Source organism: Neodiprion lecontei, chromosome 4 (assembly GCF_021901455.1).
Source record: "Neodiprion lecontei isolate iyNeoLeco1 chromosome 4, iyNeoLeco1.1, whole genome shotgun sequence".
Classification (NCBI taxonomy): Eukaryota; Metazoa; Arthropoda; class Insecta; order Hymenoptera; family Diprionidae; genus Neodiprion; species Neodiprion lecontei.
This window is the reverse complement of record NC_060263.1, coordinates 17698564-17724094: the sequence shown is the minus strand read 5'-3', so window position 1 is coordinate 17724094 and position 25531 is coordinate 17698564. Positions and strand designations below refer to the sequence as shown.

The following is a 25531-nucleotide window of genomic DNA, read 5'->3' as shown; positions in this document are numbered from 1 at the left end:
TATGTTTTTATTGTACGGTTTCTCATTTGTTTTACAATGTTGAATAATTTTTATTCAGACATCATGCAATTAATCGGTATACGTTATTTGGGAGGGAAGAGAGATCGAGAGAAAGTTAGAAAGAAGGACAGTCTTTTACTTTTACCTGGCAGAGTGCTCCTAGTGGAAAAAAAATACATTTTGTCGGAAAATTTTTAATGAATCGATAAGATTTACAATATCAGTAGTTGGATAAAACACACGTAATAATATGTTTATATGTAATGAGTATTGATTCGAAACTTTAACTAGACAGCTTATTTATTCTACACAGTTTCTTGCTGCTAAGCACGTCGATCTCGTGGTAACAGGCAATGCGTTAATAACTATTTCGTACAAATGTGTGTGTGTGTGTGTGTGTGTGTGTGTAATATATTTGAGTTACTATAAGCGAGAATGCTTGAGTACCTCATACGTCATACTTCATTTATCTTCATCTTGTCCTACTTCGTCTTTATCTTTCCTTCTTAGTTTGTTCGTGAATCGTGTATATTTCAGAGCGTACCGATAAAAATTTCACACAGATTCCATTCAGGTATTAAATCTCACGTCACTTTTCGTTACAGAAACTTAAAATGGCATTTTCGTTTCGCCATAACGACAAGAATCGGATCCTTTTGACTTTGCTTCTATTTTGCTTGTTTTTTTTAAATGATAAATGGCGTGAGACTCTCCGCCAAAGTTTAACCGAGGATGCGTAGACCTTTTCCTGCTGTGTAATTCAATCGGGTGTCTCACCCACAGAATTATGTATGGGCGTGTCCATGTGAAAATACGAGGGGACCATAAAGAGAAAAAAAAAAGAAACTCTTGCGGTCCCGGTTTTCATGCAAAATTGATTTACATAAAAAAGAAAAAACGACTATCCAAGCTTTTAACACTCGAAGAAAATTAATCTTATAAATTATGAATTTTCCAGATTATACGTGGTAAATTGAAAATGTTATTTAGTTACCGTACTTAAGCTCCTATAAATCAGAAGGGGATTCATAGAAACCTTGCGCTGGTTTAGTACGAATATTAAATTGCTTGTAGTGCAGTAATTAACAATATTAATATTGAAAGACTAATACAAGGTTACATAAAACATTTGATGTATAGATGAAAACAATTTCCTCTAAAACAAATAAAATTAAAATAAAATAACTTTATGCATCCACAAAATGTAGAAAAAATCGCTAAAAATATCGTGGTACAAAATACTTGATGGTTGAAAACTTGATATTTCAACTTGATTCTCGAGTTTTTTTTTCACTTTTAGAAAAAATATGGCTTATGATTTTATGGATTTTTATATGATTCTTAACACTGTTCACGCGATACCGAACATTATAAATCATGCATGGATTTATGACAGAAAGTCAATTAGGCATTCCACGCAACATCGAGGTAAAAATATAAAAACAAAACCGATTCAATTACTGTTGGCGAGAAATTCTGCATCTGGTTCTCTTATATTTTCGCTGTGGAAATTCTGAACTCCTGCAGGAAAATCGCAGGCAGTCCATTGCATTAATTTTACAGCGTATAGAATAGTTTGATTGTGAGTTTGAAACTCCGACGGACACAAATTACCTGCCTGTTATTAATATCTACCTGAATTTATAAAACGGTGACAATAACTAAGCTTCTGAGTGCGCGGAATGAAACGTAACTTCACTTCCTCTTTGAGCTATATTAATTTTATTCCATCGTACAAACAGCGCGCCAAAAACAAGCAAGACATCATGAAATCGCAATTCAGTACACCCAAAGTTAATTTTTTGTTAAAGGGAATCTGCACATTTATTCCCTTCAGATATTGTCAACGCTGTGTACGAGCTTTTTAGTATATTTATATCTTCGATATAACGAAACAACAAAATTAGTCGTAACTTTTCGCCTCCGTTCTCATCACATTTATTCTGATATATAACTGTGAAATCGGTTGCGGCTGAAAAAATGAAAATTCAGTCAACTTAATTTGAACGTACCGACAACCACCAATTTATATACCTATAAGTATAGGTTCAACAATGTGTATTACTTTTTCGACGTTTCATTAGCTTATTCACAATATGCAATTAGAGAAAAGGAAATCAAATTTATAGGAGAAGGGGGGGGAGGGGAGGGGGGGCACAACGGAGTACCCCAAAAATTGCGTAAACATTTTTTTTTCAAAATGTCAAAAATGTCATCTAGCATCATTTTACACTATTAAAAGCTTTAAAAAATCATTCTTATACCTTTTGCGAAAAAATACAAATAAAAGAAATGGAAATGACAAGAAAAACTTTTTTTAAATTATGTTGAGAGTAAATTGTATTACCAACGTTAATTTAAAAAGTAATTATTACACGTATTTTATTTACTTGAAAAAAAAAAAAAACCTTTTTTTAGGGGTACCCCATTTTGCCCGCAAAAACAAAATTTTTTTGTCTTACTGGAAATTGAAAATTGACATTATTTACGTTGTTTTCAACTAAAGAAAAGAAAATGTAATATATTTACCTTCACAAAATTTTAGTATTTCCTCAAGTACCCCCCCCCCCCCCCCCCCCCCCCCTTACCCTACAACCTAGTCGAAAACCTTGTCAAAATGAAAATATACGAATTTTCCTGTCAACACACCGAGATCAGAATTTGCTTGCTGTATTGTTTTTCTTTCAATCGATGAAGTAATTGGTTAGATTCAAATAAGTAAATCTTATAAATTCACCGACAACATTATGTTTAATTTTTTGCAGTAACAACAAGGTTTCGCAATAATTATACACGAGCTACACTGAGAAAATGGTCATTTATTGTAGTAACTGGCAAAAATTCAGCAAAACAGGTATCGTTGAAAAAACAGTTCAAATATTGTTGGAATTACCAAAAACGAGGTACGCGTAACCATTTTGCGCTATTGGCGATCCTTTTTTCAGTGAATCTGTGTTTTTTCGTTGTTTCACAACCGCGTGTGTTTCGATCGATTTCTGCACGCGGAGGGGAAAATTGACGCGATCCATCGAGTTACGTGCGAAATATATAGGCGCCAGTCTGGGAACCACTTCGCAACCCTTAATTGGCTCTGACCCCAGTATTAATTAGTTTACATTACACTCCCGACGCTTCCGTGCTTCCCACATGCCATTTACCAGCCAGAATCTTCGGCCCTGCTACTCGATCCCTGCATCGCCATTCGCCGCGAGCTGCCTGAAACCCGCGTCGGCCATTATTTAGGAATATACCGATCCGGGCGCCAAAGTGCATTGCGCGTATAGGCGATTCCCCGAATCATAGGCCAGCTTCCGAATGCCGAGACTTTCTTCGACTCACTTTTACTTCAGCAGACGAAAAAAGTGCTGTTCCGGGCTGCTTTGTTCACTTCAAACTTTATACAAATATCTGCAACGTATTCACATTTTTCTTCTCAGTTAAGTTAGCGACTACATATTAGTGAAGATAAAACACAAAAGTGAAGATAAACGCGGGCAAAAATCTTTTCGTACGATCAGATAAATTTTTGTGAAATTATATCCTAAATTTTACCTGACGTAATTACGTAAAATTATACTCAAAAATTTGACACAATTTTGTATGATTCTATATATTCTTGTATAATATTCTAATATTTTATCCAAATTTATAAGATCATGTAAGATTATATGAAACTTACGATTCTTCAAAGTTTTTTAAGATTCTGAAATATTTTATGAATTTGCGTTAAATTATTTAAATTTATTTCAGCTTATTTAAAATTATAGAAAATCGTGTAAAATTGTGTGCTTACAATTTTATATGATCTTACCAGGTCAAGTTCGAGCTGTAATTTCATATAAATTTTATCTAATATCTAGATCCTGGAAGTGGATTACCAGAATAAAAAATCGTTTTATTTTTTTTCACATTTTTTAAATATTCGTCTTTAGATCCCATCGAACCTTAGAGTCGGAAAAATCTCAAAACATGCTTTGAAATCATTAGCGAAAGAACGTTTCGTGATTTCAATTCATGGACCCTATTACTGTGACATTGTGGGTGTTAGGTAATTTTATTCCGAAGAGGTTCTCGCAACAGTTTCAAAAATACATATTTTCTATTTATCAGTGTGGAAAACTATGAAAACTTGATGAATACGACTGTTAAAAAAAATAATGTTCACTCATTTTCAAAACATTGAATAATAATATTGAAATCATTATTTAATATTCATTTCCGCCGATTATACAAAGTCTTATTTAATTTAGCAAACTTGTGATTATTGGCCTCCACTTTTTCTTGTCTTTCTTTGACATAAAAATGGCTAAATTGTTGGTAATTAGTGCCTTGCAAGAAACGCAGGATACAAAAGTTCAATTCATATTCACTTTCTAAATTTAATTTGGATCATCTACTTTTTTATATACGGATAAACAAAAACGGTTGAATTTCAAAGTCGAAACAGTGGCATATATTTTAAATATTCGAATCTTGAAGTGTGAATGGAAGTGAATTTTGATACTTATATATTTCACGATATGAAGATACAAAACCATAAATTCAAAGCAACGGTGGTGATAATACCTTCACAAGGTAAAATTTCATTCACAATCGATGTATGAACAGGTCATCTCGTCGTCATCTTTTAAAGAATGTTGTTTTTTTTTTTTTTTTAAATTATATTTCAAATAACAGCAACAACAATATTTGCAATCAAACTAAAGGTGTCAAATATTTTCTCGCATGAAAACGATTTACGAACAGCCGCCACACTAAAATTAAATGGAAATTGAAGTCAATCTGCGAGTGCATTTTCAAATGACAAACAGGAAAACGGAATCTCTAATTAGTGCATGCAGCCACAACGGCAGTCTCGTAAACTTTAAACTACAGCTTTTGCGAATCCAATTACCGTGTTCCGCGAACTAGTTTAAGTGTAGTAGCGATTTTACCATTTTACACGATCGTTTCTCATCGTCGCAAATTGATCGTGTGTCTTGACGCGTTATAAGATATCAGATATCAGAGTTGGCAGATTATTTTTTTCTCTCTTTTACAAATTATTTTCATATAAAATGCAGCGCAGTGATTGTTTCGTGTATTACGCTTTTGTGCCGATGAATTCATCGTGTTTGAAATCCCTGTTGTTATGACATGAGAACACCGTCGCAAAACATCGGCATGCATAATCCGAACAACTTATAAAGGTTCATCCTTTCCTCCGGTACTTCCGGTGTATGTTAATTAAAATCGATCCTAGAATTATATAGCAAGAATGTGATTAATATTCCAAGAGTTTGATAAGGCCAGAAGAGTTTTTTTTAATACGAACATAAATCTTATACTGTGAAAAATATTTTTTTATTAATAATAAATTCTTCTGGAGTGAAATTTCTCGTTGTTAGTGGGCATGAGATCTTTCGTTGATTCTCATGAGTGTGCTGTAAGACAAGTTTGATTCGGACGAAATTTTGTATAACATCAGAATTTTTTAATACTTTTTTTGACATTAAAAAAGAAAATAATCAATACTCGTAGTTCAATAGAAATTTTCCTAAATCATGTACGGCTTCCATATTTAAATGTGGATCTGGACGTGTTAGTTTTCAAAATTAAAATGCAGCTTCCATTAAACTAATTAAAAATACTGACTCAATAACACTGGAAAATAAAATACTTAAGTAGAACTCGAATCCTTAGTCACGAATATACATACACCCAAATCTAATAAAAAAAATTAAATCCCAGCAAATGATTTTCATTCAATTTAAATTATTAATTATTCTTTTTCTTTTTTTTTCTGTTCTCTACGACAGAAGAATGACAAAACACGCTTTGATCGAAGTAAGTATTGTTAAATACCAGATTGATGAAGCAGGTTTAATTGAAAATAATGAAGGTAGAATGAAATTATTGAATGGAAAAAGAAAAAGCAAAATTACGAGTAGCTGCTAGAAGGAATTGCCAATATTCAAGGATCGCGGCTAACTTTTCGCGATAATTAAACATTGTTTCACTAGAAAAAGCTCGGTGGTTTAGGTTGCCTCGTCGCCGAGCAGATTCGCGAGTCACTAATTACGGGATCTTAAGACTTGCAGCAGCAGGCTTGTTTCTTCTTACCGAGCTTCGCGAAGCGTCGATCCATTGTCTCCGAGGTCTCGTAGAAGGTACACGAACAAAGTGCCTGCCTGCCTGCCGAGAAGGAACTCGCTTTCACTTTTTCACCTAATTAACCTTTCATTCGTTACGCTCACGGATGTGCATCGGGCTCTTTCCATGTCAACTCGACCCATGATTTTCCCCTCATCAATTTTGATTAGCTTCAAACCTTTTTCGCAAGTGTCCCCGATCTGAAAAAAGTACTACTGAATTTTTTTTTCAGATTTTCCGCCTCGAAGCGTCAATTTTTCTGTGATTATTTAATCTCGTCTCAAAATACCCCCTTTTTAAAAACCGTGAAAAATTCTCAAATATCTTATTTTTTATCCCGATAGATCCGAGAGCCGTTTCATGGTGGAGTAATTTTTTTTTTTTTTTTTTTTGCATTTCGAACATTTTAAACAAATAAAACATCACGTTTCAAATTTCAGAAAATTCTGAAAAAACAACCAACAATTCTGTGCTTGGTTCTGAATCTTTTGACTCAAAACTACAGAATTTTTTGTCATTTTTTTGAAAATTTCCGGAACGTTGAAACGTGATATTTTGTTTGTTCAATATGTTAAAAGTGCTGAAAGAAATAGAAGAAAATTCTTTCCGCCACGAGACGTTTATCAAAATGATCGTAGTGGAAAATTAGATATTTCAGATTTTTTAAAAAAGGTTGATTTTGAGGTGGGCCTGAGTAATTGAAAAATCGTGAAGCGAATCAAAGATGATGAGGGAAAATCAACGTATATAACAGGGTGTTTCGTTTGGAAGCTAAATTTATGTTTTTTTCGAATTTTCGAACTCGACGTCGAAGCACTTCTATAATTTTTGTTACTTTCTGTTATTTGCGACTTTTCTTCAGTCACGATGATAGGCTTTTCAAGCCTTTTATTTATACGATTTTTATCATTTTTCGTACATTTTATTTTTTTGCACGATGTTTTTAAAAAATTACCGCATCGATTTTGAAAGAATCAAAGTCTGTACGTACATTTTTATCACCAATTTGGCAAAGAAATGGATTTTACTATTTTATATTGATCTACGCTCTAATTATTTTAACAAAAAAAAAAAAAAAAACGATTTAAAATTTCATGAATCGTATCGTCGTATTAGATTCGTTACTGCATAATAGAATATTGTTGTATAATGGAATGGAAACAGATCTTTTGTGATGTGTAGATTCTACTGTACAATTTACAGTTAACCTGTTCAATCGATCTGCGGATTTGTCTACTTTATGAAAATAAAGTGAAATTATTGACGATATTAATGATAGATATAAATGAAATCGTCTAATTTAAAACGTCAATGCAAAACGCGAACCAGCATTTTCACTTTCTTTCGTAAACTCCTTTCGAAACGATTACTCAACATCCATGGTATATTTCAATTTGGAGAAGATAATAAGTCGTATTAACGATTTCATAATACTGCCAAATTTCTAGTGGTATGCACGTATTTAAAAAACCAAAAATCTGAAAATGTATGTTCTTCAAATATGTTTTCGCATGACGATAAAATGTCAAGCTCTTAGAATTTCTGATGAAAAAAAATATTCACACTTTTTCAGGAAAAAAACGTTCTTGCCTTGTTAAAGTCAACTCCTCAGCACACTTTTTCAGTCGCACATTGTACGCGTGGTAAATTTTCGTCGAAAATCAAGAAACGAGATTGAAATTGAAGCGAAACAGTTATCCGGTTTATCCGTGAAAATTGAACTTTTCGGGGAGCTTTATTACCCTGAAAGTGGGTTTGAGGGACGGGAAGAGAAGTCGCGGTGCCCGAAATTACAAAACCTACGATCGATATCCAATTTACTTACGCAAAGTCGTCCCGCAAGTATGTCATCTACGCAATGTCACTTGCAGCTTTTCCTCACCTTCGCGAAAGCATCTCCTCTATAATTCTTTCAAAAAACTTGAATGGCAATAAAAATTTCAGAATTTTTAAAACGGCCTTCACGGATTCAGGCATGAATCTGTCGGCGGGGGAAAAAAAAACTCGAACAAACCGCGTTTCCAGGATTCGGAGCTTGCGCGGCAGGACCTGTTGCAATCCACAGGAGACTGCAGGACACGGTCTTCTTCCCTCATACGATTAGCACATTGACTCGCTTCATTGCACTGTTTATTTTACTCTGGCACAATATTGTCTGGTAAATGAGAATTCCGGAGCGACTGAATGTGTATGAATGTAAAGTAGTCGAATAAATATTCAAATACCTGAGATAAATTGATCGCCTTGCTGATTACGTATTTCAAATTGGCCAAGAGGTGGAAAGAAATAAATCCAGGATGCAAATGAATTAATATCTTTTTTCTTGATCTTAATCCGTCTTGTTTTAATAAATTCTTCCAGGCTTCTTCGCAATTAGGAATATTTCTTCGATACGTGTTCTCATTTTCACCAGGAAAAACCCGAGTTTAAAAAAAAAGTAACGTAACACCGATTACGTGCTGATTTGAATGAGCATAAAAATAAAGTACGAAATGCAATCAAATATTTGTTTCGAATCAATCCGTTTCGACGAGTTATATAGGAGTAGTTTTGACTATTCGTATAATTGATTGAGTATTTTATATGGTTCATTAGATTATTTTCTACGCTGGATTTTGTATGATTTACAAGCGCACAGATGTACTTATCGTCGATATAGCTTCTGCTTAGAATTCAGATATTTTTACCAGACCACCTATCTCAGTGAAAATTGTTTTTCAACCTGATTCACCTAGCATTCGTAAAATAATACGAAGGGATCGATTGCAAGTTAAATATTCTTTATTATATACAGTAAGGTTTTTCCTCCGTCTACTTTATGCAGCTCTCCACATCCTGTAGAAGAAAAAATTTATTTCATATATACATCTGTATTAGAACAAGTGGGCTTCAGCTGACCATAGCCAACCTGTAAGCTTCCCGTCTTTAAACTCGTTTCGAGCTGAAATAATGGTAACATGGACAACAAGAACAGCAAAATCGTTATCTCGTTCGAACTTTGGAATCCAAAAGTGAAATTCGTGATCGGCGATCCGGAAAACCTTGAAATACCAATTCTCATTAGAATAGAAATGTTTGAATTTAAGATTTTGGTAATCCTACTTCAGATTCGTGATCAGCGACCCTTACGGTATCAATTTTCATTCGAATCCTTTCATCCCTTCTCAAGACACCATAATTTATTCAAATAATTTGAAAAGTACCGAACCGACCTGATCCAAAATCAAATCAGTCCCAAGTTTGAAAATATCGCGTCTATCGCCGTCAGAGTAATAAAAATCCAATAACTCGTTCTCGAGATATCGCGGGACAAAAAAATTGATCTGACGCGTACAGACGTCCATCCGAAACGTCGAAATCCGCTGGAAACTCGACTTTTCATTTTCGGGGCGATTGCAGCAGGTTCCTCCTTCCTCTGAAAGCAGAGAAGCGGCACTGAGAAAAAGTTCATTTGTTATACTAACTAGAAAAATTCAGTAAAAAAGTTATCGTTAAAAAAAAAACTGCTTGAATATTGCTGGAATCGGGAAAAACGAGCTACGCGTAACCATTTTGCGCTATCGTCGATCCTTTTTTGATAATCGCAACGCAAAATCAGTTTCTTCGGTTTATTCCACCTTTTTAGTTGAACAAGGCTTTAACGTCAATTCATAGTTGCACGCGCATTGAATTTTCGCAACAGTTGCAAGAAAATATAGCAACAGTGATCGCAACGAGAAGGAATAGCAACGGATACTAGACTTTCCGGTAAAGGCTAGAAAATCAATTTTCATTTTGTACCTAAGACATGTACTTTTCGATTGTGGTAAAAAATGAAAATAGTCAAGGACCGAGCGGTAACCGGAACTATAAAATCTCTGTAAATGTTCGACTCGTTCGCCCAGTGTAGGTCGGTTTAGGAACGCAACGCGACTCCGTCCTCCGTCCTCCGTCAGGAGCTTTCGGGGGTGGGGTGGGGGTGTCGTTGCGCGTCGGGGGTGCGCGGGGCGGGCGTCGCAAGCACGCCGAGGACAGTGTCGCGCCAGCCCCCGGCCCCGCTGCACCACGTACCATAATCCAGGTCCAGACCTGCCTCTCTACCTGTTCTCTGTCCGCCCTGCAGCCGAGCTTTTGCCGCCGTAGCCGCCGCCGCCGCCGCATTAGCCGAGCGAAAAACGGTCCGGTTTCCCCGCATCCGCATCCGCATCCGCATCCGTCACCCGATCCACCTGCACGCGACGAACCGACTACAGACTCACGATCAGTGCCGGCGAAGAACCCGTCCTCTCTGGATCATCCTGACCGACGGCAAGTCTTACTGCTACATTCGATTCCCTCGTGAGTTGTTAAGTCATACGTGCAGTGCGTGCATCTGCAGATCCATCATACACGAATCTTGTTTATCCATCATACACCCGGAGTTCGCCTGGCGACATTTTATCACACGCAATTCGATGTTAATAAACTTTCGGATAACGTAAAGCAGCGAGTGACGCCAAAGCTTTCTCACCGGACGAGCTTTCGCCTAACGCTTCACGCGAGTAATTGTGACACGACTGGATTTCCAAGTCTCCCAAACCTTTCGGGCTCTGGGTGTTGGGATCGTTGTGATATCGCGGGAACCGCGATTTATACACTCACGATTTATGCTTTGGACCGTCGCGTCCTCACTGCGGAGATAAATCTTGTTTGACAAAGTTTTCTCGATGTTAATCTCGATTCGAAAGGTCACGCGTTTCGAATTTTTTATCTAACTTTCTTTCGATCATTCAAATTCGTAGCCATTTTTTACCGACCACTCGTTTCAACAATTCACGATTTTGGCACGAAAGAAGCAGCACTTCGGATATATTGCGTGGATCGATCATTGATCTATCGATTTCTGACGGAATATCTTTTTTAAACAGAAAAACAAAGTTAATCCGAAGAAGTTTGATCGATTCAAGAAAAAATTTCGCTTTGATTCGATTCAAGTTTTACAATCTTTTTCCCTGAGTGTTTTGATTAAACTGAATAAAGAATAACAAATTAGTGATAATCTCAGACGTAATTGTTACATTATAGTATAGTTTGGTGTATTTGCTTCCTTTTCTCAATCAGCGTATGGATTGGGAGATATTTTATTACCGATTTTGAAAAAAAAAAGAATCCGCTCACGTTTATGGGAAAAGAAAAACAGTTTCAAAACTCTGTGAATATAATACAATTTTCAGTGAATTTATTAAATTTGAAAAAACAATCATTTCATCTGATTTTCAAAACTTGTTTTAATTTTTTCGATTATTGAATTTAATCCTGATAATCGCACTGCATATGTAGAAATCATTTGTAATTAGATGTGATTACGAAAGTGAAAAGATTTTGAAAGCAGGATGTTGTTCTAGCACGAATTGTACAGTGGCGTTCTTTGACGAAATTTTCCCGCCACAATACTCAGCTAAAAACAGCAGAAAAACTCTCTTCTGATTGCGAACTCTGCCATAAAAAACCAATCTTGAATTTGATTAATTTTCTAACATATAATGCAAATCGCATCGATTGAAAACTGATCGGGCATATCGTTATTAATAATTTTTCTTCGTGGATAACATTTTATGAAATGATTTATTCATGATTCGCATTTCATTTCGCAATTTACAACACATATGTTATACAGCCAATAGTTGTAGAGTATTACTCTAAATTTGTCCAAAAACTGGATACCTCTTCAAGTCAAATAAAAAGAATCATAATTTCTCGTTGTCGGAACGGTTTTCTTCGAACAGTCATCCGTAAGCGTTGATTCACAAGGTTGAAGTTGTTCGCAATTTTCAATTCCATTGCAGAAACTTGGATTTCAAAATATAAGTGCGTCTTGTTTTATTATGATTTGCGCAATTTCGAACAATTCTAAACTCGCGAAATTTTACGGTTCTTCCTCAAGATTATTCGTTACTGTTAACGTTACTAACTTCAACATGTCGTTGATTCTCGTTATTTCGCACGCATCTCAAATTCACTTCTGATACATTTCTGATCTCTTAACGGCTCGAAGAAACAATTTTCACTCAATCTGAATTCCAGATTAATTCCAAGTTGTGAAATAACGATTATTTTCATAGAAATGCATCGTTGCAATAACGTTACTAACTTCAATCCTACATGTTGTTTACCAGCTTCAAACTTGCGTACTGTTTATTTTCTTCGCGCTGGGAAATATTTTTGCAGTACAATACTTTTGAGAACTGAAAATTCTTCGCATAAGAATGAATATTTTACAGATATTTTGTTCGCCTTATATATTTTATTAAACTACATTAAATTTCAGGGAAAATCCAGGAAAAAAAGGCTACTATGAGTTAATTAATCATCGTTAACAATTACATCAAATCAGTTACTGCCGATCAAACGTGATAAAAGTGTTCGCAATAACAAGTGTTCAAAAAATTTACTGGACATGAGTTACTCTATGACAATAATTAATTGATACCTTCCTTCATCATGTCGAAATTGGTTTTACATATCTTATTAATTAGCGGAAGTGGGTAACATTATTATATACGCGACGAAAAGTGAAGATAAAAAATTCAGTTATCAAAAATCGAAGAGATGGCAAAAAGGAAGGGAAAAATATGAGAGTAAAAGTCAGTACATCAACCAAAAAAAAAAAAAAAACTTTGCATCCCATTTTTCGTTGCCAGCTCATTTTTTTTTTTTTTTTTTTTCCAATTCTTACCGTATTTCAAATTTTTATTTAAATTCACTTGAATTTCGTACCAGTGAGATTGTTTTTATTCTTCTCTGTTGTTCATCCTTATTCCATACGTGGGATTGGAATCCCTGTCTCTAGTAAACATTCCAGCATTTTAAACGCACAGTGAAGAGGGTAGCTGCATGGACCACTGCTCGGATTATTATTCAATATGTAAATTATTTCCGCGGACACTTTACAAGGATAAAGAGAAAAGCATTCTCTATCTCTCTCTCTCTCTCTCTATCTCTCTCTTGCTTTTTTGACGCGTATTGAATTATGCAGACGAAAAGTACCGTGTCAAGGTTTTGACAACCGAGAAAAAAGAATTGCTGGTAAGCAACTGAAATTCAGTCGTACATAAACTCACTGGAAAATTTATCCACTACACATAAATTTGTAGTTAAATAAATTGGTGTCGGTGCTTTTTTTTTTTTTAGAAAAGTTATTCGACCTCTCTTCGAATTGAATCAAATTTTTGATATTGGTTCGAATTGTACAAGTCAAAATTTAGTCGAGGTGTGGCTCGGATTTAATAACCGATTGCATTCGCAAATTCGGTATTTGTATGAAACGGTCTTGCAAGATATTCGATTTTTTTCTTTTTTTTAACGATTCGCGATAAATTAATTTCCATTATCGCTATGGTGTTAATTATATTGACGCTGAACGAACCGTTCTTGTATCGCCGAAAGTATAATGGCGCGTGAAAAAATTTATCGTTGATAAAACAGTACGACAAATTATTCAGTTAATTAATTTTTTTGCCATGAAATCCGAGTTTTTCAAGTTTTGTGTAAAATTGACTCCTCGACTCCGGTAAGGTTTGCGCAAGATTTTCTTGTTTCGAGAAAAGTTTGCTCGTTCTCAGCTGTAACGATCACAATGCAAATTTAACTCGTTTCGCGTAAAGTTCATCGGAATTTAATTTACTTCGAGTCAAGTTACCGCGAAGTTTGCTTGTTTTATTTCAGGGTCGTGCAAATTTTGTCTACTTATTATCAAGCTCGAACAAATTGAACTTGTTTTATTTGAAGTTTTGCAACAAATCCAACCTATTTTTAGTCAAACTCGTGCAAGTTTTACTTCCTTCATATAAATCTCGTACAGAAAAAATTTCGTTCCGTACAGAGTTTGGGAAAATTTTACTGCTTACATGTCCGGTTTGAAACAAAAAATATTTCTCGATCGACGTAAAATTAATAAACGAACTGTGCATCTTTACGTATATCTGTATAAATTTGTTCGTAATTTTCTAACATTAAAATGACATCTGCGAAAAATTGTATAAATTAAAGACAATCTTTAACCACTCGAAAATATTTCAAAATACGATTCAACAGTGCTTACATTTTTTATTTCGCAATGACAATGTTTCTGCTTCGATCGCATGGTCCGATATTATTCTTTTAACCGCGGCTGTATCGTTCGGCAATAATTTGCGCTTTCCGTTTCTCTTGGAATTTCTGCTCTCTCAGTTTCTCTCATCTTGCTATTGCGATCATTCAATGATTTTTCAAGTATACGTGTATACAGATAAAACGCGCAGACAGCAGTCGTGCGGCAAATATTCGCTTTGCTCGGAGATGCGTGACTGGATGTAGAATATACGTGTATCCAGGTTTGTATACATTCGTAGATACAGGTATAGCAGATAAGGTGAAACGGGGTGTTTCCCAGTCTCTGATAAGAAATTTCCTCGTTTTATTTCCCTCTTTTATTCCCATTTCGTTCCGCGTTTTCGTTTCTTTTATTTCTTCCTTTTACTTTTTGCGATAAGTTTTTTTTTTTCTTTCTTTTCCTTCTCTTCGTATTTACACCTACTTCTTCTTTCCTTTTATCCGCTCCAGCGGATTCGTCGACTCGCCAAGGGTTATCTGCGAATGTGTTTGAAACGTTTCGAAGAGAAGCTCAGGTGAATAATTAAACAGACCCCGGCAAAGGTGAAACTGACTCCTACGTCCACCTGCCTACATAATTTTCCCTCCGTTTTTCTGACACCTTCTTATTTGCGTCGAAGTTTGCCTAAACTTTCCTTGTCTTTTTTTTATGGTTTCATTTATTCATTGGTTCATTCAGAGGGATAAACAGAAACGGAAATACAAGGAAATAATATGCATAAAAATATATTTTATCGATTTATTCGTATCAAGTAAAAACGACGAGAATAGGGAGCCAATAAAAAAAATAAAAAAAACTCAATATTTATTCGAGGTCTGCGGAACGGGAAATATGTCAACGGCTTCGTTAGCATGCCGTATTGGCATCCGATATCCATGTGACGGACATTGCAATGCAGTGAGTATGTCAGTGTATTGTGTAGTGTAGATGGTATATGTGTGTATGTGTATGAGGGCATTTGAGAAAAAAATAAATTACGATTTTCTCTCTAAGAAGCTTGTTTGAGTTTAAAGAAAGATTCTGTGAAAAAATGAGCATTGTACGTTATGCGGAAGATCGCGCTCCTTTGATTTTCCACTATTTTTCAAAATTTTCTGAATTTGTGAACAAACGCGTTGTAGCACTTGAGTTATTATTTCCTTCCTGATATTTATATTCAGACCAAGGATCACGATCCATAACACAACAACATATCAACCGGGAATCTTGTTCTACTAAACTAAATGTATACATTAAATTATAACCATTTTAAGGGATTGAATTAATGATGGAAAATTCGTCGGATACAATTCTCAAACATCAACCGAAGACTTGATATTACAAGTGTGGGTCTTCTTTGTGACGTGAATTGATGTTATGATTGATGTAAGCAATGATATAAAAAATTATTCGTAAATATAAAAAAAATGTAGAAAAGTGAAAAATCATATGAGCGCTTATTTTTTTGACAGAATCTTTCTCTTAACCTAAACAAACTTCTTACGGTGTGCCATTGTCAAAAATCGCAGATTACTTTTTTCTGAAACACCCCGATATGTATGCAGATACGCACTTCATTAAACTGTCAAAGATCAAGGGTCCGACAATTTATTCTGTAGCTGCAAGAATTTTTGTTTGAACAAAGGACCATATATTTTGAATTAAAAACTTACTACACAATCAATCTTCTTTCACCACGGTTTACAATTCTCGATCTTTCGTCAATCTGTCTCACGTCGAAGATACATCATTTCGTATCACGAATTTGTAATTCGATTTCTTCTATTAATCGGTGCAACTATCACAGTTTGTTTTCTTTATTCGAAGAAAAATTGGCGTAATTGAGAATAGGAATCGACAGATGATTTCAGTTTGTTATAAAACAATATATCACGTTTGATTATCGTGAAAATACTAATAACGACCACAATTTATTGAACTAATTGAGTCGAAATTACACAAGATTACGCACAGGATAAAAGCGAAATGACAGCCTTATTGTATAAAATCGTGCAATATCTTTTTGTAACTAACGCGACAATTCGATGTTGGCGGATGATTAAACAATCGATGCTGAGACCTCGTCATTTAATCGAAAATATGCAGTTAACTTAAAAAAACAGACTCACCGTAACAGTAATCAGAAAACGCGATATTGCACTGAAAAACATTTTATCCGTTATAGTAACTAGAAAAATTTAGTGAAACAGGTATCGTTAAAAAAACTGTTCGAATATTATTGGAATTACGAAAAACGAGGTACGCGTAACCATTTTGCGCTATCGTCGATCCTTTTTTGGTAATCGCAACGCAAAATCAGTTTCTTCGGTTTACTCTACTTTTTTAATTAAATAAGACTTTAACGTCAATTTATAGCTGCACATCATTAAATTTTCGCAACAGATACAAGAAAATCTAGTAACAACGATGGTAATGAGACAGAATAGTAACGGATAAAACTAATTTTCATTTCGTACCTAGAACTATATTTTCCGATTGTGGTAAAAAATGAAAATATTTAAGGACTGAGCGGCAATCGGAACTACAAATTTCTCTCAGCGTGACACCTATAATCACACTAATTTAAAAAATATTCGAACCGTCACTCCTACGAAACCTATTCTTTTACCGATAGAATTTTCTAGTAACTGTACAAAAATGAAACTAATCTCAGTGTGTACATATTTTTTCCAAGCACTAAAATGACGGTTTAAATACTAACTCAGCTGGTCGAAAGCAAAAAAATTTCGCCATTCGGACGTGACACGAAAGCTTTGACGGCAGCGGTTGAACTTGCGGTCATATCAGCCCTTCTGCAGGCAAACGCATTTCCGCGTTCGTGTTTCTGACGCTTCTACCTGCATTACGTGATCCGAACACACGCCTACGGATGTGTGAAAACGAAGGCACACACACGCGTAACTAGTTACAGCGATTTACACGACCGAGTGACGGTGATAACGGATTTACGCCCCCCGGGTTTGACTCCCCGGTCAACGCCTCTCGCCAATCCGACGATCTGACCATCAAACTTTCCGCATCGGACGTACAGTCGGATGAAAATATTAGTCGAAACAAAAACGTGACGATACAGAGATTTAACGAGTATTGGTCAAATAAAAAATACTACGAACCAAACGCTAAAGAGAACGAGCGAAGATGATCGAGGTGAATCTGATTGGAGAAAACTGCGTGATCCAGATAAAAACGTTGCAAAACTGAATTAAAATTGTGATATGATTTTTTTGATAAAAAAAAAAAAAAAAAAAAAAAAAAAATAGTATAACAGTGAGAGTTCTATGATGTAGTTGAAATAACAATAAATTTGTGCTTCAATTTCAGTGTTTTAACATTTTCTCCCTGATCACTGAAACTTTTATAGTCGAATGATCCTAGCTTAACCTCACCGATACTATTTAACGCTCTGTTTCAACCAGTTTACGATTCAACACTTTTTTCACCTGACTGTACACCCCGTATCATCCTTAAATATATATTATTGTAAATATTAATACAAATACTCACCTTAAATATAAATACATTCAAGATAAGATTTTGTAACGCTGAATTTTAGACATAATTGACTCATGCAAAACAAGTTGTTAACTTCACAGAAGCATTCTCGGTAACAATATAATGAATTTAGTGCTAAATCACAAGATTCTTGTCTGTAAATTAAAATGATTCTACATACCAGATTTTTTCTATATCGATTGACGAGCTCAAGAAAAAATCTGTTTCAGACAAATCGTCGGGAATTCAGAAACGAATAAAATAATCTATTGTTCTTGAAAATCTGACAAATTATATACTTTTCTAGTAAATAATAGCAGATTAATGTGATTTCTCTGACTATTGTGTCTATTACTGTAGCGTTTGCAAAATTTTTCCTGTAATATAGAATGACATAACTGAAAAAATATTCCTCACAATTTTTAAACGAGTATTTGTTGAATTTAGATTGCATCTGATTGTATTTTGGTAATTTGAACACCTACAGTCGATATTCGACAGAGATTTTACATAAAGTTCCGACATGATGTAATCAAAAAATTGATTCTAAAATTTCTCGCAAAAATATCTTGAAAATTTATCTACGACGTCGATCATACGTGTTAAAAATATTTCAGAAATTTTTTTCATACTTATAACAGAATTTTTATAAAACTCAATTCGTACGTCTGAAAACTTTTTATAAAATCTCTATTAAATACCTTAGAATAACATGAAAAATCAGAAATAACGTCGGAGTTAATAAGACTATATAATCCAGATATTTTCAGACTTGTTACAATCCTTGAGAATTCGTGGTTTACAAACGTCAAATTTCTTGTCTTTAAATGTCTGAATGAAAGTGAAAAAAATTTTTACACCCTACCGATTAGATGGATAAAAACGTTATTCTTCTGCAAAACTGTTTCTCTCTTTATATCGAAATTTTCATATACATCTGTTGTACCCAATGACTGATATTGTTATCGTAGAGCTAATTGCACGAAAATAGGCTTGCTAAGAGGCTGCGAATTTACGTTACGCGTATAACGTGCGTCACAAGGAGCAAAGAGACGAGAATGAGAGGAGCTTCAGTCTGGCGCAGCTGGAGGTCGAGGTCTGTCGTGCTTTTTTCTTCATTCTCCTTCCTTTTTCTTCATTTACCTCTTCATTTGCAGAAGAACAGAGACACGTGTATGATTTGTAGGAATATCTGTAAGTACAACTCCGCGCATATATCTATGCCGGACAACAACGCAATGCAACGAGATAACTTGCAGCTCCGCAATTTGGAGAGAGAGAGAGAGAGGGAGACAGAGAGAAAGTTATTATTATACAACGTGCTTTTGATTATTTGCATACAGTATAAGCTATATTTATACGCCTCTGCTCTGGAATTTTCGTTGCGTTGGCATTAAATTTAAAATCGGATGAGCGGTTATTTTTCTATAACTAGAGATTCGATTGCACGAATCTGATTCTATGCGCAGAAAAAGAAAACAAAAAAAAGAAGAAAAAAAAAAAATTCACACAGTAAACAGGAATTAGTCATTACACAAAAGTGTGACGATTGATTGGATCATTTTCAGCTTATCAATCACCGAAAATTGGACTTTTTTTTCGCAACATTTCGATTTAATAGTTATCTCAAACAATGCTAATTAATCGAGGTACTGATTAGCTAGATATTTATTCGAGATTTGCAGAGCATTGAATTGAAAAAAAAAAGCGGATCATTTGCTATACAGAATGGTGGAAATCCAGCGATTATTTCGTTCGTCAAACAGCGAAGCGTTCGGTTGAATCTGTTCCATCTGATTAGCAAATACATTCGATTGAGCTTTATTTTGATCAAATACGTAATTGCAATGAAAGGTATGTTCGGAATTTTTGCGTTCCTAATTTGAGACGGTGAAATTTGACGTAAGAATTCGGCAGGAAATAAAAACGTTGCAAAAGATATCGAAACTTCGAAACATAGCAGAGCCACTTTTGCTTTTCACAGTCTTCCTTGAGAAATCGCGCAAATCTACTTCGCACATATTATTTCCAAGTCTCGAGGAAACGAACGTTGCACGAATCTGCGACGGGCGAGTAGAATCGTGAATTTTCGAGTGTTGAATCGAGGTTTTGGCAGAAGCCGGCAGAGCCGATCTAATATTACCAAGGGGAGCGCGAACGAGGTGTGATAATTAATTCCATTCGGCGGCGCCGCTTCGCAGCTTTTTAGGGAGAGTCAGGATCGAACGGTGAGAATGGGAGAATCAGAGCTTTGAGCTTCCACGATAATCGAACGAAGTTTCCATAGCATTGTTTTCCGAAAAGATAATTCCCGTAAACAATTAAACGACGATCCGCGGAGTTTTGAAATTGGAGAAAAAACCTGGAAAAATTCGAAAATTTTTTTTTTTACCATTTTAAATACAATATTGAATCGTTTCTCCATATATCCTTTCGAAATTCAATGCCTCGGTAAAAATAGAACAAACTACTGGGGTAAAAAAAAAAAAAAAAAAAAAACCAGGAAAAGTCAAAACGTGTCGTTACTTTTTTAAATACAACTTTAAATCGTTTCCCCATATATTCTTTCGAAATTCAATGTCTCGGTAAAAATCGAATCAACTTTTCACCCATCGCGCCGAAAGCGTTAATTAACGCTTGTATCGTCTGATTCTTAGCCCGCGATTGTTTCAACAAGATTGATGATCTCGAAGTTTAATTTAATTCTGTGAAAATTTGGAGCGTAATTTTCACCTTAGTGCCGGGCATGCTGACCCAGTTTCTCTGATATATGCGCGGACTGTATCCATGCGTCTGAATGTGTGTGATGCCGACGTATACATATCTCGTATATATACCTATATATATGTTTATTTATATATACGCTGCAGCGCTTGCTGAACGAATATTGACGCACGTCTGCCGGATGTAAATGTCACATAATAGCACGAAACGTTCCAAATAGGGTGAGAGTTTCATCGAAAATTCGGTCTAGTTTGAGTTTTTATTCATTTTTTTAATTATTTTACTTCAGGTCTTTCATCGTTTTACGGGTACTGATAATACGTAATATGTAATAGCTAGGTATATGTTATATTTCAATAGCGATTTAAAACCGATCATTGTTCAACTCAAAATTTCAACGATTCGTTTTCCAATGATAAGAGTTACGAGGTTGATTGGTTTTTTTTTTTTTTTTTATATAATACCAGGATCGTTCACGGTTGGAAGAATATTTGAAATGATCCGGTGTCGCATCGATTAAATATTCTATTTTATCAAACGAAAATTAACAATCTGTATAAATAATATGCAGAAGAAAAACTAATCTATCTAAATATCGCTGCTTAATCGTGGAACAATATTTTTTTTTTACGATTCTTTTTTCACATTTCTTTTACTTTTCAGAAACCAGACGAATTTTAAAAGGCAGACCGACGCCCCGTTTTAACTTTTCTGCCGTGTTTTTACCATCAATGAATTCAAAGTCCTCGACAAAATTGGCAAACATTTTCTTTCGATCCGATTATGAATAAGCATCTGAATTACGGAAAGAATTTTTCAAGCCTTTGATCTACTAAGTTCAAAAATTGATCGGCGAAATATCGAAAGCAATAACTGTTATATTCGTCATGGCTGTTGAGCATTTCGATCAGTACCCTAAATTTTTTCACATTTGTTTCAATAAATTAGTGTTATGTATGATTTTTGAAAACCGGCATATCTTTAGCTTTACCGTAAAAAAGCTTTCGCTCCTAAATCTTGTTTGAATTTTTTGAAGATACAAAAATTAAAGAAAAAAAAAAAAAAAACGCAAGCAATTGACAGTTGCTTGTGGGCTGCTGGTCAAACATTTTTATACATAACCCAGGATTTCGAAATTTTTTTTTTCAGATTTTCCCAAAAAAAAGATTTCTTTTTTTTTTTTATGATAAAAAAATTGCGAACAATGAAACAGTTTGGAATAATCAGATATCTAAGATGGCACGTTGGTTTTTAAAAAATCATAAGTAAAGCAAATTTACCAAAAAAAAGGTTGAAAAATATTCAGGGTACTGTTTCGAAATCGGAACAATTGCACAAAAAGTTTTCAACAAAACCAGAAATGGCGAGCATTGGGAGCGACGTTAATCGAGTTGGCATGGAATGCCCCATATACGATCCGTGCGATTGAAACGAGTTGATAACATTTACCTACCTAAGCTCGAATACCGATAGTTAAAAGGGCCACGAGCTTATATCTCAGGGTCATAAAACTGTATAATTTAACGATCCGTGCGACACTGAGCTAACCGAATGATTCGGCAATGCGTCTTATTCCTCCATGGGGGAGCAATTCTCCTCGTCGATAAATCCTCGCCCTTATATACTCGTAAAATTCCTATTTATATGCTGCATTTACATTACACGTATGCATGTACATAAGCAATATACACACATACATGTATATGCATATAAAATATAAATGACGGATTGTCCGTCAACTCAGCTACTTTTTTTTCGACCATCTCAGATCTGCCCCATAATTGGTTATATCAAAGTACTACTCAAAGTTACTCTATGTGAATTTTTTCAGATTTTTTAATTCGTTATTTGAGAAATTGCCGTTTTTTTTCAAACGAATATATCTCGGAAACTTGAAGTAACTGAAAAAAAAATGACTCAACATAAAAGTTGTAGTTTTTTGTTAGCTTTCGAGAGGAATTTTTGAAAAAATTTTTACGTTCCGTTAACGCTGACTTTTTACCAAAAAAGGAAGAAATTATTTTTTTTATACAAAAAGGACCCTTTTTTTTGCTGAAAAAATTACAGAGTCTTCGAATATGTGTGACAATATCGCCAAAAAATCGCCAGAGTGGCACGGATCGAGGTTCTAGGGTAAAAAAAATGAAGCCACACAAATTCGGTCGAGGTTCCGGTATAAAAAAATTAATTTGTGTGGCTTAATTTTTTTTACCCTAGAACCTCGATCCGTGCCACTTTGGCGATTTTTTGGCGATATTGTCACACATATTCGAAGACTCTGTAATTTTTTCAGCAAAAAAAAAAGTGAAGGTTATAGAACAGTGCGATAGGTGTATAAATGCGATGCATACAAAAGGGTGAGAGGAAATGGAGACGATGGAGAATATTAAAGCGAAACGCAAGGTGCTCGGGAATAATATTGGTGTGTATGTGAGTACGAGATACGTAACGTGTATTATATGCGTAACTGTGATACGCGTATGTGCAAGTATATTTAGTGAGTCGTTAATTGAACAAATCTAATCCCGCAACGACGTGATACGAACCCTTTTCAAGGATAAGTCTAAAGCCATGTTTTGATCCAGGAATAAACTGGTTGGAAGATTCATGGAATTGTGTTAAAATATAGCGAGTCTATAAATGCAGAAGCTGTTGAACTTTGTTGCAAATGAATTATTGTGGTTATTTTTTATCGAGGTCTTTAATTTTATTACGAGATATTCGTGGATGGGTCGCAATGATTTTCAGAAAACTGTAAATGGTTTACAATGATGAAATTAGAAATAAGAGATGACAGATGTCAATTTTTCATTTAAATTTTATGTAAAATAGTAGACTCGTAAGATTCTGCTCGATTTCAATCTGAGGTTACTGATTTTATTGGGAATATTATTCTCTAAAATTACATTACAATTGAATTATTTTTTTTTATTTGGCACGCTGGTATGATCGATCTTTCAAGATTAGATTGATTCTGATTTTTTTTAACAAAATTAACAACGACATCGAATTGACTGTTGGAAAGAGAAGATAATTCTGCGAATCGATAAAAGAAATAAGCTATCGTGAGGTGAAATCGAACAAGTGTATCAGATTTTTTAGCATTCCGACAAAATTTGAAACCTGTAAAAATCGATAATAAAACTTTTGAATATTCTTTCGGTAGTTTTTTCTTCTCGCATTTTCGGCGCCAATCTCGTAATAAGTTTACCGATCGATATTGATTAATTTCGACTCGCGAACCTTGTAAGAACCTATAAATGGAACTAAAAACTACGATTTCGAATTTAGGACGTTCACTTGCGACGAAAAATTTTCTATAAATAAAAATCAATTTCGCACATATTATATCAAATATTGCACTTAATATGCTGCTGAAAAAAAATACCAATGAAAAAATATCTTCCGTATCATTTTTCACTCGTGAAATATAAAGGAGGAGTTGAAAAGATTACCTGGATATCTACCGCGTATGTATTGTGAATAACAAATACACACGAGTGGTGAAAGGATATATACGAGGGATCGTTGAGGGAGTTAAGCCGAGGTATTCAACTCCTCGAATCGGGAAAACGAGCCACCTGTCGAGTGTCCAATTTCCACTTTCCGCGCCCTTAAGCCATACTCCCTATGCATATACATGCACGTATTACACCATCCACATATAACAAACACAACTTATTCTACAGGGTGAAACGCCCCCGTGTCGCAGCCTCGAGCAAATTTTTATCCAAGTACTTTGTACAGTTATGACACTTCTTTCCTGTACAGTAGATACGGCGAGATTCAACATTATCAGATTTCAAATTTACAATATCAACGTGTACGTATTGCGTAAGGTGAGATTATTTACTTTTTTGACGGAGAGTAAGGGTTTGTTTTTTTTTTTTTTTTTTTACACTCAAGACCAAAGGATTTCACGATATTTCACCATTTTTCAATCACATATTTTTGAACCCTATATTTTGGCCCGAACTTTGTTACTCGGGGATTTTTCCGGGTCGCTGATCACGAATCCGATAATTTATAGATCCAAGATGGCGGATCCAATATTACGATTGTAAAATCGACAAAACTATGAAAATTCGACGATACTGAGCGAAAATTGTTTCACGAGGTTTTTGGGGTCGCTGATCACGAACCTGGTGTCTGAATTTCATAATTTCTAAATCCGAGGTGTAAACAAACTGTGATAAGGCTAGGAAATGAAGATTTTTACGATGGGACGCCGAGCATCCGACTGCGAACGAAATGATTAAAATAATTGAAAACGAAGCGTACGAATATTTGTAATACCACGAACGTCGGAATATAAAAGGAAAATTGAAATGATGAATAACGAGGAGTCGGAAATTACTAATGAGAGTGAAAAATGAAAAGTGCACTATAAATATAGACATGCATCTATAACATACCTGTGTATAGGTTATAGGTATTAAAATGTTTTATGCGGCGAGAGAATTTCAGAAGCTCGCCGCGATTGGCAAAAGCTTTCAAGCGCGCGGATTCGCGATCCCTTCATTCTACGTTCACTCCTGTGAATTTATGTCAAAAGCTGACGCAAGCGCTCGTACAAACAGCAAATATCCAAATATCCCACTAATTTTCAAACTATTTCCTCACAACGAAAAAAGGATAATATCATTATTCTTCTTTGCGATTTATTACCAGTTTAGAAATATTCGATGAAACAGTAAATTTCGTTCATTTCGCTGGTCAAAAAATTATCAGGTTCTAAACGAATCATTTTAACCTCTTGCTCTAGCTGGAGCACATAGAGATTTTTTCTGCCTCTCTTCGTTCGAATAATCAACTGCTTTGTAGATTCTGTGTGATGGAACGAATAAAATCACCATATGGTTATACCGAGATAATTTATTTCTTCGATTTGAAATATATCGCAAACAATTGTTGTGAGGCAATAAATTGGGAAATAATAACTGGTATGAAAAAAAAACCTCCGGCAGAATCACATCAATTTAAAGTCCGTTAAAAATGTCTAATAATAATAATAATAATGACAACAATAATTCTGCGTTATCCTTAAACGTAATCGTCGTTAACACCGTAACA

At 34.9% G+C, this 25531-nt stretch overlaps 1 protein-coding gene across 9 annotated transcripts in view; it reads left to right on the top strand.

Moving 5' to 3' along the window:
* The window catches only part of LOC107224541 (poly(rC)-binding protein 3), a 121354-nt gene that overhangs the window by 28733 nt on the left and 67090 nt on the right, over positions 1–25531 (top strand). For 6 of the 9 annotated variants that reach the window (XR_006904061.1, XM_046738366.1, XM_046738364.1 and 3 more), the window contains exon 1: positions 10160–10449. The exons of 1 other annotated variant lie outside the window; for it this stretch is intronic. The gene's annotated coding sequence lies outside the window, so the exon portion shown is untranslated. Of the gene's footprint in view, positions 1–10159; positions 10450–25531 lie in introns of those variants that run through there. 2 more of the 9 variants (XM_046738365.1, XM_046738355.1) reach the window with 1 other exon arrangement.